This window comes from Natator depressus, chromosome 9 (assembly GCF_965152275.1).
Source record: "Natator depressus isolate rNatDep1 chromosome 9, rNatDep2.hap1, whole genome shotgun sequence".
In the NCBI taxonomy this organism is placed as follows: domain Eukaryota; kingdom Metazoa; phylum Chordata; order Testudines; family Cheloniidae; genus Natator; species Natator depressus.
This window is the reverse complement of record NC_134242.1, coordinates 64,888,715-64,907,457: the sequence shown is the minus strand read 5'-3', so window position 1 is coordinate 64,907,457 and position 18,743 is coordinate 64,888,715. Positions and strand designations below refer to the sequence as shown.

The following is an 18,743-nucleotide window of genomic DNA, read 5'->3' as shown; positions in this document are numbered from 1 at the left end:
AGTACAACGGAGCCCTAACCCCTGAATGGGGTCTCTAGGTGCTACTGAAGTACAGATAATAATAATAATGTGATTCTTTCTGGTTTGGTGTCAAACCCGGCAAAACTATGGAGTTTCACCAGATTTTCACCCAAAACCACATGGGTTTGTTTGGTGTCCATTAGCCCACCTACAGTTGAGGAACTGCTGAAAGGAAAAGGTAGGGTATGGAAATCACAAAGCCTCCCTTACCCTTCCCAGAGAAGGGTTGAAGCTTGTATTTTATTTAGACTGAAGGTCTTTACAAGTCAATAAGTTGCAGACCTCATGTAGCGTATCATAATTAGAGAAAAGAGAGTGCAGCATTTTGCTGTTTCCAGGATGAGTTGCACTTTTGCTGGCAGTGTTAATTAGTCTCGTTCTGAAGATAATTTAAATATTCTCCTTGTATCCACCTTGTATTCAAAGGGTTTGCATGAGAAATCCAGAGTTAGGAATTTTGCACAGGCCCTAGAGGCCATCAATGGAAATGAGAAACAGGAATTAAACTATCTGTGATATGGTGACTAATTCTCATGATAGATGGGACTCCAAAAGATTCAACATTTGGCTTTGATTTAGATACTTCCCTTAAGTCATCTAAGCCTCCTGAGTGTTTAGAAGTTTCCTGGACGTCTCATGATATTGATCTCCTGAGAGAGCCTGTTAATGCTTCCTGCTTCTGATTCCTCTGGAAATATTGCCTTTCTCATGGTATTTTAGCTCTTTTTGTTCTGTTCCCAGGCAGATCTTGGCAGGGGAGAAGTGTAAAAATGTAAAATAAAGAGGAAAACAAAACAGCTAAACATTTCAGCACTTTCAGAAAGTTTGATTTGGATTAAGTGGTATTTAGTACATGGAAAAAATTGTTTCTAGACATTAGTGATAGCTCTTAACTTGTAGTGGATGGTGTGGATGTCTAAGCATCAGTACTGGACTATGCAGATTGCTTTGGGTCACAGGTTCAAGTCTAGTTTGGTTGGCTCAGCCCTTTATCCTTCTGAGACTGTTACATTTAGAGCTATGCACTTTACTGTGTGGGAGTCTTTTGGCTGGAACCTTCAACATCTGTCTGCACTTTCTGGACATAAAAGATCTCATGGCACTTTAAGTGACCTGGTGCTCTGCTCTGGTACACAGTGATGGGCACAACATAAGAACCTAACTGCAGCTGAATAAATACACTTTTTGCACATTATTGTGGTGTGGACCAGTTGACTGCTAGTTTTCTTCCTAGCAGTGGCTGCATGTTAATGGTACTGTGTGCATAATATGTTTGGTTTGGGAGGAAAGGAGTTTCACAGAAGTCAAATACTACAATTACGTCAACACGTTTTCTTTGAGCTAAGCATGGTGCAGGTATGCAGCTTTAATTTTGTCTGAAAATTCAATCAGAGGTTTGAATTATATGTTGAACTGTAAACTGTAAAGAACAGACTGAGGGATAATTTCTGCTCCCATTTACACCAGTGTAAATCCACCGGCTTCAATCAATTTACTCCAGCTTTACAGCAATCTGTCTGAAAACAAAGGTTGGCCTAAAAGCCTAAATGAATACTAAACTTTCTCACCTGCCTTAACACATAGACTGGTTTACTTAGTTGATTTGCAGAAATGTCAGATAAATAAAGGATGCAATCACAAGTGCAATTAACAGATTTGAACATTCAGTCTTTTTTTTTTACCTGCATGTTGGAAGGTCCCCAAATATGCAAATCTTCCCAATTTTTCCTACTGTTTCATCTTCTGAAAGAACAGACAATGCATAACTAGATTCTGGCAAAGCTGCAGCTGTTAGAGCATCACAGCCAACCTCCCAGAATCTACAGGAGAGCACAGAATGAGAAATATGCATGCTCTCTCTCCTCCAGCCTGGCCATCTGTGTATGGACACCCAGCATCAAAATAGTGCAGCTGTGCTGATAATGCCCTGCGGGAAGAGATCAGAAAGCTTTTGATGCAGTTTGCTCCTCTGTTGTCAATTCTAACAGGACACAGAAGCGTGAGTGTGTGTAGGGTGTGCCTACAAGTCAAATACTCTCAAAGTCATTCTTGGACCACTAAAAATCTGTGTGTGCAACAGGGAAGATTTTGGCTTTGGGTTGGCCAGAGGTGCACCTGCACTGATTTAATTACTTGTGTAGGTGGTGAGCAATATCACATGTTCTATAATTGAAGATTTTGTGTCCGTAGCTTGAAACTGAGTGTTTCATACATCACATTAACAACTAGCCTTATTTTACTAAAGCTACAGTATTATAAAGAAAGCAGCCCTAGTGCCTGAAAATTCACAAGGTAAGAAATCAGCTTTATGAGTTGCAAACTGAATTTGAAAATAAAGGATCCAATCGTTCTGTCATTGGAGTCAGTGGTAAAGTTTATGTTAACTTCAGTGGGAGAAAGAGCAGCCCCAAGATTTTTAAATTAACATTGAAGTTTCTGATGTGACTCATTTTGTGAGAAAGTGACCTTGCTGGTGAGACCTGCTAAAACCTATTGTGGGAAAATGTGAAGCTGGTTTCATTCTTCTGTGCATAAAGTTTTATGGACAAATTCTGCCCTCAGTTATACTTGTGCCCCACCCTACCCAGGGAGAAAACCAGTTTTTCAACTAGGCGAAGAAACATTTTCTTCCAGGCTGAGACAAATTTCAGCTCAGAGAGAGCTTTTATCCCCCAGTTATAAGCAATGAATATAGGTAGGTCGTTATGCAAATGCACACACAAGCAGGGCACCATTAAAAACTCAGCATTTATCACTCTGGGTATACATGGCAAGAACAGTATTTCCCTATAATGAGACTATAAGGAGCAGCTATAATTTACTCAGCTGGTGTAAGATCCCTTCGGTCAATGGATGGCAGGCTTGGTTCCATCCGGTTTTGCCATACCCCCCTCTCTTGTTTACGTGCACCCTACCCTAGAAGTGGAGAGAATATGCTATGGGAGGTGACCACACCATCTCTGCCAGCTTTACATTGTAGATGAGTTCCCTATGCAAGTCTCCAGTGGCTACTTCCAGCCACAAAAGGCCACTTTGGGTCACCTGAGCATCTATGTGGCATACAGAGATTCTATATCAAAACTGAGGTTGTTCTTTCAGAGGCCTAGGCACAATTAAACAGAAAAAATCCCTAATCACAGACACTTTAATAGCCCATGTGTGAGAGAACTCTGTCTCTTCAATCTGCAGTCTAGATTTTGTGTGCTGCAAATATATTTCCTGCCATCTCTGGCATGTTCAATGACGGCAGAAAAATGTGTGGTGTTACATTAAAACCTATAGAACATAGAGCAGTTTTTTGGGAACTTAATCAAAGCCCTAGGCAAGAAAAAGATGTGTACCATTGATATGTACGTTTTGCTTTTGCTGTAGTTAATGAAAACGTTATGCCAACACTGGTTTCTGTCCCTTATGGTTCATCAATGCAGAACCGATCCTTTTTATTCTTTGTGTTTTTCTTCTAGTAATGTTACTTAATCTGGAATTGAAAATGTTTGATTTCTGTCATTCCCCCCTGGCTACTGTGTTCAAAATGGCCCTTAATTGTTTGCACTTAAAAGAAGGAGAGGGGTGGGAGTTTTCAGTGTTTTATTACATTTTCATTGGGAATCTTTTTTTGAAGACTCCCCTTTTTTGTTTGGTTGGTTTTTTTGTTTGTTTGTTTTATGGAGCCTGTTCTGGCATAACGTTAGGGCTTGAAAGCTGAGCCACTGTCAGACTGAAAGGAATGGCAGGCAGAAAGTCAGGCTAGCGGCGGCATCATCACATTCTTTTTAGCTCTGCTTGTCTCACTAATCAACACCAAATTATTGTAGTTCACAGGGGAAAAAAACTCTGAAAAGTTTCCTTTTTTGCACAGCTCTTTAGGGCAGCTTTCAACAAGGTTGATTTTGCTGGTAGTGCTAGATGCTGACGTGCCGTAGTATGCCTTGTATAACAACATACAGCCCACTGCGAACCTCCTTCCTCTAGTTAATGTTGAAAAAGTGGCACTTAAAGGTGTTTTTGCGATTGAGTTTTTTGAGATCTCCAGTTGACTACCTGGTACATTTCTCAGCTTTACACATTTATATATCTATTTTCTTTCCCTGGGCACAATAGATGCCCCTTATACTCCAAATACTGGTAAATCATTGATCAAAATCCAGAGATGGCAGAAGTAACATTTGAAATGAGGCTGTGTGTGGTGAAAGGTGTTAACCCTGGCTTCAAAACTTCATAACTATTATCAGATTGAAATTCAGGCTGTTCTGGGCTTGTTTTGGGGGGTTTGAATCCCACTGACAATGGCCTAATTCAAAGAGTAGCCATTTAGATAAAGGATGGCTTACTCTTAAAATTTCTCATCTCATCTTTCAATCCTTCCTTTTATGTCCTCTTAAGGTATTTTTATACTTGAGAGTGCACTCCAGCTACAGATTTCAGTTTCATTAAGTATGCACAGTAGAAATAAGAGGACTGTGATTCGTTATTGTGTTGTCTGTTACAGCAGTAGTTATTGCTAATTAGTGAATACCTACTTAAGCATTGTGAACTCCTTGTCTATGATTTTCTCCTTTCCCTGAATTAAAACAATTCTAATTCTAAAGGCTATGTTCACCTCCTGTCCAGAAAGCCAAAACCCATGAATTGACTGCTCTTGAGATTACAATTCCTGACCTGAATAAGAGAGCAATAAATCAAAGTATGTTCACTGATCTTGAAGCAGGCTCCAGTTGTGTTGAATCAACATGCCAACTCCAAATTGTAATTTCACTAAAAATAGCATACTCGGACAAGTTTGACAGTTGGCCATCTTGCTTTGTCTCGTGAGTTCTGTCAAGCCTGCATCTACTGTACATAAAAATAATTCAGCAAATCCCTGGTTCATTGCTAGGGATCCCCCCCACCCCCATGTTGCATCCGAAAATAGGAGCTTTAAAAGTGTATAAACCTTTATAAACTCTTAATTCTCTTCTGGATCTAGGAAGTGAGAGAGGGAAATGTTGGATTAATATTTTTCTCTTCCTAGTTCAGTAACTTTCTGGAACGGTGCATAGTTCAAGAGTGCAAAAATAAACTAGTATATGAATTACAGTGTCTTTGTTATGTCACATGATACAGTACAACTGCTGCTGCTTCATATTACAGACAGGACAGCCATGAATTACTGTTGTTACCATTCATTACTATATTTCCTCCCAGTCCAGACCTGTCCATAGCTGTTAATTTCACAGTAGGAATAGAAGTCTTCTAGGTCCTGATTTAGCAAAGCACGTAAGCGAGTGGTCCAGCTGATTTCAGTGGACTTCACAGTGGCTTAGAGTTAAGCGTGTGCTTTGCTGAATCTGAGACGTAATGAGGAAAAGCCAAATAAAACATACAAGTAAATCTTTGGTTAAAAACTGTCATTTACCCCAAACTTGGCTATTTAGTCAGCCAAGAAAGTCAATGCTGTTAAGTGCTACACTTAACACTTACCTGCCAAGAAAGTCAATGCTGTTAAGTGCTACACTTTCGCATCAATTAACTGCTACCCCCTCACAAAATGCCTGAGGTTGAACCAAACATTGCTTCATCAGAATTCAGTACTGCTATTGTTCTGTGGAGAGAGAAAACCGGGATTAGAAGAGACAAGAGCACAGGAAAGCAATATATTTTATTTATACATATTTCTGTATGTTTCCTAACTCTACAGTGAGTTTTCCTACTAACTCACTCTAATTACAGTGACTGGCATGTGGTATGTGATGACGCCTCAGAAGAAGTGGAATTCATACAGCTGTTTGTATCTGGCACACAGCAGCTTGATTTGCATTTGCTGGCAGTCCTGATTTTTCTTTTTCCTTGATGGGGTAGGGGCATTCTGAGTTGCTCGAGCCCTGAGCCTGTGGCACAGGAGGATTATTTATTAGAGGGAGTGGAATTGCTTTCTGATTTACCCGCAGTTGTGAACAGAGAGAACGAGTTCAATTGCACCAATAAACTGCTTCCACAGCATGCTCAGAGATCATGAGAAAATCCTCATAAATGCCACCCATCTCATGGCCGAGAAACCCTTATTTAATGGCATTCTAAACTGCAGTTTGGGGGTATCCCTCATCATTCCCGCTCTTGGTCTCTCTCTTCATTAAACCTAATGGGAGCATTGAGGCTCCAATGAAGAGGAAACCCACACGGCAAGTGACAGAAGCATCTGAGCTCTAGGGGGCTGTGTATCGGGGGTAGCCGTGTTAGTCTGTATCCACAAAAACAACAAGAAGTCCAGTGGCACCTTAAAGATTAACTGTTAGGAGAGAAGGAAGGAGTTAGCAGTGACAAGTTCAGGGCAATATTAAATTTAATTGACTGATGGACAAATTTCTAATGGCTCTGTTTAGACCAGCAGTCTGAATTGGGAGGATGGGGTGTTATTAAAGTGATAATGGGACCTAAGTACATTTTCTGGGGAAGGAAAGCAGCAAATCTTGATGCTTTGGATATAGTGTAGATCCAAAGAACCCTGGTTTAGTTTGGGATTGCAAAGCCAGAACATTAAAAGTGAGGATTTGTAGAACATAACCCTGGTCTCGCTGGTCCATCTAGATGCTCAGACTGTAAAAGAGGATGCATTATTATTATTACTTAGGATTGATATTGCAGTTGCATCAGAGGCCTAGTCAGTGTTGGGACGTTTTGTACAATATGCTGTAGACACACAGAGGAAAGCATGGTCCTACCCCAGAGAATTCACAAGACAAGTGCCGTGAAAAGAGAGAGGGAAGCAAACTAAAATAAACAATTTTATGTACATTATGTATCAGCACTTACTACAGCCCACTCATCTCCCCATTCAAGGCTCTGCCTCTGAACGGCTGTGTGGCCTCAGGCAAACCCCTTCTCTGCTGTGCCTCACTTTCCCCATCTGTAAACTGGGGATAATAGCATTTACTCCCATTAGTGAAATGACTTGCGAGCTATGTATGGAAAGCATTATATGAGCGTTAAGTAATAATACTTATATCAGCACCCACAGCCACCTGCTCTCGGGACTCTGTCTTGTCTCCCACATCCACTCCAGACTGCTGAGTGGTTGAGGATGTTGACAGCTTCTCTTTTCAGAGCCAGTTGTAGCAGATGATGTTAACTAATTGAACGTGGGAGTATGCAACTGGGAGGATGATGTGTTGATGGTGATCCTGATGTCAGCTAATATTAACAACCATATACTTATGAATCTACTTCTTTACCTTCACCTCAACCTGCTGCTACAAAGAGTGCTGAGAAGGGAGGAGTCTATGACTTTGGTGAACAGCTGGAACAGTCAAACTAAAACGAATTAAAAGCCTTTTCTTCCTGCCTTGCTCAGATCTGGACTGGACACTCAATTTGCCCTTTGGCTGCCTTCAAGACCTAGTATGATGTTCTTTGGAAATACAGAATAGCTACAAACACAGTAAGAGCTGGAATGCTGGCTGGCATGTGCTTGTGCAGTGAACTGGGATTCCTATCCATATGAGCTCCCTTCTGATTCACTTTGCACCGCATGAGCGTAAGTTGGAGCCTTTTTTGGATAACACATACCACAATAGATTTGTCAGGAAAAGAATAAAAACCCCAACTGCTTTTCTGCTTTTCTGGATTTGGAAACTTGGGGCACTTCGGTTTCTCTACCAACCCAAATACTCCCCATTTATATTGTGTACATATTAAAAAAAATAGAGGCAGGAAATCAACATCATTTCTTTTTGAAGCAATCATTTAAAAATAACTCCTACTAGTGCTGATTCTTACAGTCAGACTGCTTTTATTCTCTATAAGCATGTAGCAGGATTTATTGGAATGTGCCTGCATAGCTAAGAAATCTGTTTCTCCCCCAAAGTATCCCCCCTGAATTGGAATGGATGTCCTATTACAGTGGCCAAGATGCATGTATGACCTATGTTGGTGAAGAATGTGTGTTGGGAAGAAGGTTCCTTTCTGTGAGGAGCATTACTGGGCATCAATGCAGTTAGATCGAGCCATACATGAGGCAAGTGGGCCAGAGACTTCAGTAATTCATGGCTGTTCCCAGTTTGGTCTTCTCCTTGGGATAGCCTTGCTGTTTACAAAGAGCTATTTGCTCCTTCTCAGAGATTGCTTGCTACAATACATTCCCAGTAGTTTCTCTTTAAAATTTATGTTGATTCAGTCACAAGTAAAAGTGGGCTGTGACCTAAAATCATCTTCTCATAACTGCCTGGCTTCAAATGCTTCGTAATATATAAATAACAAAGGAGCACATTCTACTTTCATGTACACCCATCACCATTCTGCCCCACTGAAATGTGGGAAGAAATGCATGTAAGAAGACAGAATTTAACGCTTAACAGCCAGACTTGTCACAATGCCCTGCACTGCTATGAGAGAGACCTCACTTTGATTCCCATGATACCAGTTTCCAACTCAGATCACAGCTGCTGTAAATGATTCAGAGACAGCGTGCTCAGTTCCTGGGAGGAAGGGAGAACTTCATGTTGCTGAAGAGCCACCTCTCTGGTCAGGTAGGAAACAGCACAGACAGTTGGAATAGGGAGTCCTGTTGAAATCTTCTTGGGTGGGAATGTAGTGCCTGTAATGGAGGCTTGGAGGAGAGGAGAGAAGGAAAGATATAATGGGGCCCACTTACCTGAAAATCTTCAGGCTTTAAAAGCTGGTTACAAAGAAATGAAAAGTTTCTGAGAAGAATTGAGTGAAAACCAAGAAAATCCCTTGAAACACAGAATAAAGAGAGGACCACTGAGATTATTTGTAGTGAATATTTATTGCACTGATCAGATTTTTTAAAAAAATTACTTTGTCTCATCTGTCATCTCACGTGGAAAAGTCTTCTGCTCCAGTGCTGCACAGAGTCTAGCTGAATGCCTGAACTCGGGCATTAAAGCTCCAATAAGCACTGACACTGCACTAAAGCAAAAGCTTTGTCAATGGATATAAATACACTTTTTTACTATTTCTGAGATTACTAGTTTAAAAAAACAAGAGGCAATAATGAAGTCCCAGATTCTGTGGTGATCTGCATTTTCTTGCCTCTGTATTGAAATTTAGCAAGCTTTTAAAAGGTAGCAAGCCGGGCTATGAAATTGCCATAAATCAATTATTGTAGAATAACTTAACCTCCATGGTCCAGATCATAAGTTTTTATGTAAGCAAAACTTCCACTTCCATTGGGATTTCTGCCCTGAATGAGAGAGGAATAACGAGCTGTGTGAGAATCAGATGTAAAGTCAAGGTCCACTTGACTACTGAGGTAATGGAGGGTGGTCTCTTTAGAAGGCCCTGACACACCACAGCAGGGAAGTCAGGTTTTCAAAAAGAGTTGTACATGTTGGGTGTATAACTCCTTTGAAAATCTGGCCATAGGGAGATACTAGAACCTGATCTTTTTTGAAAATCCAGCCCCAGTTGTGGGTTCTGAGCACTTAAACATCTGACCTTACAGACCTGAGCCCAAGCTGCGCTGAGCACCAGCCATTCCTGTTAACTGAATTGACTTTCAGCACTAAAAAGTCCCGTGAACTTTTAAAAACAGTTGCAATATTAACCCCATAATCATGGCCAAATCCCCTGATTATATTTTACCTACCAAATTCCCCTGAAGTTTCAGTTAGAGAAGTAATCACTTTCCTTCCTAAACACTACTGTATGGTGATATTAGTGCAAAACAGTTACCATATACCACCCCAGAGGTGGCTGCATTTGATTGTGGCTTGATGACATTGGGGTTGCATATGTCACCTCGGCAGATTTTTGGCCCTACATTGAATCATGAGCCGGTTGAAAATGATAAAAATGTTCATGAAGAACCTCTACCCACTCCATATCTTAGTTAATTATTCTGTTGATGAGAGCGGAGTCCAGTTCCCTCTCCCCTAAATGTATTGTCTTTTCAGAGATAAGAGGAGCAAAAAGTAGGGAACACTTACTTTTGTCTCTAAACTAAGCAGGTATGGCTTTGTCTCCGAACATACACAGGGAGTAGGTCTGTTCAATAAGAAGGTGCCATTTCTGCAAAGTCACTTTTCAGAATTAAATTTTGCTGTAGCATTTTGATGATTCCACTGAGCTCTGTTTGACTATGGGATTTGCCATGCTCAGGCCTATTCTCCCATCCAATACAATAAATGTCCTGTGCTTTGAATTTCTAGTCTGTCTTGGCTTGGACACTGCGACTTGCACTTTGGAATAAAAAGAAGCCTGTTATCTGGAGAGTGTACTGTGCTTTGGGATTGTTAATTATTAACATTTTTAATTATTTTTTAAAATTATTTATTCTGCTCGCCAGGCATAATAACAGCAAAGTCCCTATATAGAACAGGTTTGGCTGTAGGGGATTTAGCTTGGGTTTGTTTATTATTTCAACAGTTATTTCTCACTTTCCATAATAATGGCAGTTAACTAGGGAAAACCAGAACTATTCTTAGGTTTTTAGGAGACTGTTTTTCCTAAAAGAAAAAGCTGTAGGTGGAGTGAGAAAGGAGCAGAAGAAAGGGATATTCATATTTCATGTTCTAGTTCAGCCTTGTTTGTATGATTTTATTTATTCTGTTCCCAAGCACCACAAAAGTAACTGTAACAAAAGGAAGTCTCCCTCTTGATTTATTTCCCCTTGCAGCTTTCCCAAGTTTACAAAATGATACTCCCCTTTATAACCTGTCACTGTAAATCCACCCATGCAAGCTTTGAAAACGGGCGGGGCTTGACAGCCTTAAACTTGCATGTACACAAACAGTTTTACAAGCTGAAAAGCACAGGCCCAGAGAGGCTCCTGAGGTATAGAGATCCTCTTATTGTTCAAACAATTCGGCTTGATGGTGTTGCAAAACAGTCCTAGAAATTTGGAACTGTTTTTTTCTCTTCTATTTGAGCTCCCCAAAGCATGAAATTTCCTGAGAGTCTCTTATACTTTCAGGGTTGTACATCCATTTCTGTTCTCATATTTGTTTTGTTGTTGGGCTTGTATCTGCTCTTCGGCTGAAAAACAGCGACGTTTAGCACGTTTCCTGAAATGTGACCGTATTTGCCACTACCAAAATGTATCTTTGGCATGCCACAGTAGCTCTGTAATCCTCTTAATTCTATTGGAGCACACAGAAAAATAACTGCAGTGCTGGATCTGTCTGGTTCTTTTTCCTTAGTCCTTTGCTTGAAGAAAAGAATTGCTGTATGAAGATAAGAGACATACGTGTGGATGACATGATATGACACGACTTGCCTCTTTTGCAGGGAGTAGATAAATTCTGCTAGAATTAAAAATGAACCTCAGTATATCAGGTTTGATTCTTCCCCTTTTGTTGTCCTTCACACCGGTTATTGGAGAGAAAGCTCTGGATGCAGAGGGAAGACATGCTTAATGTGTTCACACTGTACAAATCATAGAATCATAGAATATCAGGGTTGGAAGGGACTTCAGGAGATCATCTAGTCCAACCCCCTGCTCAAAATGAGAATCCTAGAGTTCTTCTCTTTTTTGGATCTGCGTCAAACTGCACATCTACAAAGCTGAAACACCTCTCTCGTTGGTGTAAATTAGGATGAACTGCCTTTCAAGTCAATAGAGTCAGGCTGGTGTGGAACTGATTTAAATGAAAGGAGAATCAGGCTCTTTTTTTTTCTTGAGTACAGATAAAATAAATGGATGTGGTGCTGGTTTGCAGCCAGACTGAGACCTATATATAAGATGTAAGGGTTGGGAAAGAAACACATAATTCCTGGGTAAGTGGCTGGCCAAGAGGATTGATAATGCAATATGGAACCTTTCACTTCTAGAATGCTATTTGAAATCATGCTAATCACATAACTACCTGAAAGGGGGTTCCAGAGAGAATGGATCTAGACTGTTCTCAGTGGTGCCAGATGACAGAACAAGGAGTAATGGTCTCAAGTTTCAGTGGGGGAGGTTTAGGTTGGATATTAGGAAAAACTTTTTCACTAGGAGGGTGGTGAAGCACTGGAATGGGTTTCCAAGGGAGATGGTAGAATCTCCTTCCTTAGAGGTTTTTAAGGTCCGGCTTGACAAAGCCCTGGCTGGGATGATTTAGTTGGGGGTTGGTCCTGCTTTAAGCAGGGGGTTGGACTAGATGACCTCCTGAGGTTCCTCCCAACCCTGATATTCTATGATTCTATAATCACATAAATTAAGTTACCTGATAGCTGCTTGACCCTGTGTTTAATGAGTTGTCAGTCCAGTTGCTAGTGGATGTGCCCTTTCCACAAAACTACCAATTTAACTGGTACTAACTGATGGTCAAAACAGGAGAGTGAGTGGGCCAATCTCTCACCCCTAGATATGGGGAAGTTTACACTGGCACCACTTATACTGTACCCGTTCTGCAGGTAAACAAAATATATTAATACAGGGCTTTCAGTCAAGCACCTTTTAAGGGCCCCTAAAATTGACAGTGGTTTTTAAGTTAAAAAATGTTGGCTCTAAAAGTGCTGTGATGAGTTACTCAGCTAACGACTGAGACTACTGTTCTGCTGCAATTATTACCTATAAGAATGATCAGTATTTGATTATTTATAGACGTATGGTATTGCCCAAAGACCCCAGTCAGGATTTTGTGCCTACCTCTGAACTTTTGGATACAGAGATAAGTCTAAAGCTCCTACATAAAAACCATCAGACTGAAAAGGACCTCCTTGGTCATCAACTCCAGCCCTTTGCTATCACATGCAACCCCATCATATAATTAATTATCAAGCTCCATCTTAAAACAGGTTAGGTTTCTTTCCCCCACTATTCCTACTGGAAAGCTGTTCTAGAACCTCACCACTTTAATGGTTAAAAACCACCTAATTTCCAGCTGAAATTTCTGTGTGACGTTAAAGCTGAGGTACTTCTTGGACCTCTTCTTCGCTGCACTAAAATGGAAACACCAAATCTAATACACTGCAATATAAAAACGGAAACATACAATATAAGAAGAATTTCTAGCAGTTTGTGTCAACTGGTATTCCCATATATATTTCATGACAGCTACTCGCCCACCCTGCAGGTGGACCTGTGACTCTTAAAGGTCACTCAGCTTGGTGTTAGTTATAGTGCTATACCCTGAAAAATGGGCATTGTTTTGTGTGGATTTGTACCACAACGTTTGCAAAGCCTTAGTGCCTGCTCCAAGTCCCATTGAGGTCAATGGGAACCTTTCGGTTGACTGCACTGGGCTTTGGATCAGGTCCATATTGCAGTTGTGTACAGCTCCCTGCCTGAAATGTCCCAAAAAGACTGTAAGAGCCAGCAAGATCTCACCGACTGCCCCATTTGCATCCTATGTTTCTAAGCTGGCAGGAGTACAATGCATTTAACCCAAGTATTTCTGCAATTGTGATGCATTATGATGGGCCCCATACTTTAGAAAAAATGTAGATAAATTGGAGACAGTCCAGAGGAAAGCAGCAAACATGATAAAAGGTTTAGAAAACCTGACCTATGAAGAAAGGTTAAAACTGGTCAACTTTCATCTTGAGAAAAGAAGACTGAGGCGAAGCCTGATAACAATCTTCAACTATGTTAAGGGCTGTTATTAAGAGGACTGTGAGCAATTGTTCTCCGGGTCCTCTGAAGGTAGGACAAGAAGTAATGGTCTTAATCTGCAGCGAGGGAGATTTAGGTTAGATATCAGGAAAAACTTTCTAACTATAAGGATAGTAAAGCACTGGAATAGGCTTCCAAGGGAGGTTGTGCAGTCCTAATCACTGGAGATTTTTAAGAACAGGTTGGAAAAACACCTTATCAGGGATGATCTGCCTCAGTGCAAGGGGCTGGACTAGATGACCTCTTGAGGTCCTTTCCAGCCCTACGTTTCTATGAATCTGTGATTAAAATGACATATCACAATTATAGAGATACCTCTGCTAAATAATTTTGAGAAAATGCAATGTGGATTTTCCATTGGAATTTTGCACAAAGGGCCCCAATCCTGAAAAGTGGTCAATGCCTATAAGTCCCATTCATATCAGGAGGAATTCATCATCCTGCAGGATCTGGTCCTTACTCCAGATCTTTAACCTTACATGGCATGCATTTACATGTGGATATGTGGCCTTTTTTTTCTTCATGTATATTTACACAGTCTTAAAAGGAGCAAATAGCTTTTCTGGATTTGATCCTGTGCTGTAGTAGAGCCAAAAAGCCAACAGAGCTGCCCATGGTAGACTTATCTTATTGTAGCGGGATCCTCCCATAGTGAAGAACCAGAGTAGCCCTTGACAGCTAGTCCAAATGAGAGCAAACTAGGGCAGGGGGCAACCTGGGGAGCTCAAATGTATCTTAATGTCATCTTTGAACTCCATTTTTCTGAGCTTTTCTTATCACTCTTTATCCACAGCTGAGGATCTGGGCCAGAATATGTAAGGCTTTCTGGAATCAGTTACTATTTTGGGGAAATTTCAGTAGTCTTTGTTTGCATTGAAACTGGTTATCTTTGGCTAAAGTGTGGCACCAACATCTGTTTTATTATCTTCCTATGAAATCACTTTCCCACTTTCAGGGCCAAATCCTTCTCTCATTGAAGTCAGTGGCAGTTTTGTCATTAATTTAATCAGACAGTTATGCCTCCTGTTGTAAATTTTCAAATGTGGCTAATGATTTTGGGTGCTCAACCTGAGGCACCTTAAACAGGCCAGATTTTCCGAAAGTGCTGGGCCCCATCATCTGAAAGTCAGGCCTCCTTACAGTGTCTCACGTTGGGAATGCTAAATCAATAATCACTTTTGAAAATGCCGATCTTCTTCCATGTTTTGTCACATCTTTCTTTTTAGTTTATATTCCTCTTTTTTTTTTTTGTATTTAAAGCAATTTGCAAACATAGCCAAGGAAAGCAGTAAAATGTTTATTTCTTAAATTGCATAACATACTAATGTTACACTGGGTTCTTTTTTTGCCATTATAATGATGTGGTTGTATTTACGTAGCAATTTTTGTTTTAGTGGTTTCCATAACAAGACCATCATTTTCTTTAATGTAATCACTGGATGATTTAATTGAATGCCTCAGTTCAGTTTTCCTCTCTTTTGGTGGTCAGGAACAACAGAATGAGAACATCAGTCTCTACTTGTCATTAAGTGAGTCAGACAATTGTTAGGCTACATCTACGCTTGAAGCTAGAGGTGTGATTCCCAGCTCAAATAGACATGCCTGCATTGCTCTAATTGAGCTAGCGTGCTAAAAGAAGTAGTGTAGCTGTGCTAGCATTGGCAGAGGTGAGTGGCAGTATGCACTGGCCTTCCCCTATTTTATAGGGACAGTCCTGATTTTTGGGTCTTTTTCTTATATGGGCTTCCATTATGCCCCCTCTCCGCCCCCCCCAGCCCGTCCCGATTTTTCACATTTGCTGTCTGGTCGCCTTATCCCACAGGGTCCAGCTGGGTTTGTACACGGGGAGTCTAGCCCATGTCACTGCTCACCACAGGCCATGCTACTGCAGCTACAATACTGTTTTTAGCACACAAGCTTAATAAAAGTTATCATGAGTATGTCTACTTGGGCTTAGAATCACACCTAAAGCTACAGGTACAGACGTAGCTTTGGTGTCCATTATGCTTGTTTGTTTGTTTAAAAATAATACATGGGATATTGAGTTTTCTGAGACTTTTGGATTCAAAGACTTGTGGATCCACAGGGGTATGTCCTGGGTACAGTTCTATTCAATATCTTCATGAATAATTTGGATACTTGCATAGAGCAATGGTTTACAACCTTTGTTCATTTAAGACCCCTAAAAATTTTGAATGGTGGTCCGGGCCCCTTTGGAAATCTTAGACAAAGTCTGTGGACCCCCAGCAGTCCACGGACCACAGGTTGAAAACTACTTTTCTATGGTAATGACAACTTTTCGCAGACCCCTTAGACATGGTTTGCAGACCCCCAAGGGTCCATGGACCACAGGTTGAAAACCACTGGCATAAAGAGTACATTTATCAAGTTTACAGACAATACCAAGTTTGGAGGGGCTGCAAGCACTTTGGAGGACAGGATTAGAATTCAAAATGATCTTGACAAACTGGAGAAATGGTCTGAAATAAGTAGGATGAAATTCAATAAGAACAAATGCAAAATACTACACTTAAGAAGGAATAATCAGTTGCACAAATACAAAATGGGTAATGGCTGCCTAAGAAGCAGTACTGTAGAAAATGTAATACTGTTGCAAAAAAAAGCAAACATTATTCTGGGATCTATTAGCAAGGGTGTTGTAAGTAAGACAGGAGAAGTAATACTTCCACTATACCCAGCACTGATAAGACCTCAGCTGGAGTATTGTGTCTAATTCTGTGCACCCCACTTTGGGAAAGATGTGGACAATTTGGAGAAAGTCCAGAGGAGAGCAAAAGACATGATTAAAGGTCTAGAAAACCTGACCTATGAGGAAAGATTGAAAAAACACTGGGTTTGTTTAGTCTGGAGAAGAGAAGACTGAAGGGGGGTCATGATAACAGTTTTCAAGTACATAAAAGGTTGTTATAAAGAGGAGGGTGATAAATTGTTCTCCTTATCCTCTGAGGACAGGACAAGAAGTAATGGGTTGAAATTCAAGCAAGGGAGAACTAGGTTAGACAGTAGGAAAGGGAGGTTGTTGAATCTCTGTCATTGGAGGTTTTTATGAACAGGTTGGACAGTCATCTGTCAGGGATGGTTTAGATAATACTTAGTCCTGGCTTAGTGCAGGGGACTGGGCTAGATGACCTCTCAAGGTCCCTTCCAGTCCTATATTTCTATGCTCCTCCCACAAAAGCTCCTTGCATACCCCAGACAGGGGGTCCTATGGAGCTATATTCTGCAGTGAACAGAATATGTACATTCCTTGCACATGGGTCCCGAAAATCTCCCTTTCAGATGAACTATGCTATTTCCACTGTTTTATGGACTCTGTGGTGCCCATGGATGTGGATTAGAGGCAAAATTTCTTTCTTAGGGAAAGCACCCATTGAAGACAACTAGAATGTGCCTGAAGTAGGGCTTTGGGTTTAGGCCCTGTGTCCATACATATTGCTTCTTACAGTATTAGAAGCCAGGCAGAAATGCTGCTCTTTGAATGTAGAAAACCTAAAGTAACTCTGCCTGCATGTGTTAAAAAGCAAGAAAATACCTTACTGATCATGCGCTGTGAGGTGCGGTTGGGGAGGACAAGTGGAAGTTTGAAGCTGACATTTCTCATATGAGAATTTAATAGCTGAGGATTAGTTCAGAAAATGCTTCCAGTTTATCATTTGGGATTTGGGCTTGGGGGGGGGGAGGGGGAGGGTCTGATTTTCCTTCTCCTTCACCAACTGAGGAACAGACACATATGAAGAGCATCATTCATAAATGTTTCACCAGAATTCATTAGAGCAAGGCTGAAGGTTTCATTATTCTTTAAGGGTGCATTAATAAAACTGCCATGCACTTTTTTATTACTATATGAATTATTCTGACAGTCAGTTTTCAAAGCCAACATATCAATCACTAAATTAAAAATGTAATAATACAAATTAGTGTGATTCAGGAACCATAGAACATGTAGAACAATATGCTCTCTGTTTGGAAAGTAGTACAGGGCTGTCCTCCAAATGAGGAATGATGGCAAGCAGTGAAGTGTCAAAGAAAAAATAAAGGAACTTAACTAGCATTCAAATAAAAAGGATCTGTTTCTATATATTAAATGTTGTTACACATCTTGTCCTGTGCTGTACTATCCCTTTCGCCAATATCCTGCCAATCCTTAACATTCAGCCGTAGTGCATGTTTGCAGGAAGGGGTCCCCATCTCATCTGTGAAATGCCTGACGCAGTGCTTACATCTAAAGAGACGACAGCAGCACAGAAATATCAGCACAAATCTCACGGCAGTTACTTGTTTTGTGTGTGTGTTTGTGTGAGACAAACTGTATAGAAAATATTTTGAGACAAAACATGTTGCTAACTTACTGCTCCATGAAGTAATGCATCACATGAGGTTGCATCAGTCCTACAGGCCTAATCTAGCCTTCCCTTGTGGGTTTCAGTGCCCTGAGGAGAGAGACAGTATCTGTTCAATTTATGTGAGGAAAGATAAATGGTTTTGCCCTTATTAAATGTAGGGGAGTAGACAAAGAGATCTGCTTTTTCACTCCCTTAAGCAGAAAGTTCTTTCTAACCCTCCTTTCTCCCTCCTCCACTGATTCTGTGTGAACTGTGCTGTTATGGATAACATGTTGAATGCTTGAAATAGTCCAGTGAGGATGAGATAATGAAGCTGTTGCTGCGGGGCAGGACATTCTCAGTGGCAGGCACTTGCCTCTGGAATTTGCTCCTGCCTGATGTATGTCTGAGCCTAGCTGTTTTAAAGCTTTGCCTACACTACATCTAGAACCATGTTCAGTGTAAATAGGCCCTGACACACTTATCTGATACACTAACACTTAACGTGATTGGCATGGGCACATACCATTTTTCCCAGCACATCTATGTGTTGGCCTTGCTGACCAGCTCACAATAACCACATAGCACAGCTAGATTTGTGTCAGTGCATTCTGGGAAAATCTGGGCAGCTATCCCCTGCTACCTTACTGCTGATATCAGAGGAGGACTGTGGGTCCTTTTTTATCTGCACCATGCACTTTGATATATCATCCCCCTTGAATAGCAGGGGCACAACTGGCTTATGTCAATCACACAGATACTGCCAGGTCACACACATGCATCCATAGCAACAGAAGAAATGTGTTAAAGACCCACTCATAACACAGCACATGCATGACATTAGG

General features: G+C 40.9%; 1 long non-coding RNA gene across 4 annotated transcripts in view; it reads left to right on the top strand.

The window, feature by feature from the left end:
* Positions 1 to 18,743, top strand: part of LOC141994225 (uncharacterized) — a 307,753-nt gene that overhangs the window by 53,209 nt on the left and 235,801 nt on the right. For 3 of the 4 annotated variants that reach the window (XR_012641044.1, XR_012641041.1, XR_012641043.1), the window contains exon 1: positions 8,292 to 8,522. The exons of the other annotated variant lie outside the window; for it this stretch is intronic. This is a non-coding gene — a long non-coding RNA (uncharacterized LOC141994225). Of the gene's footprint in view, positions 1 to 8,291; positions 8,523 to 18,743 lie in introns of those variants that run through there. 4 annotated transcript variants of the gene reach the window in all.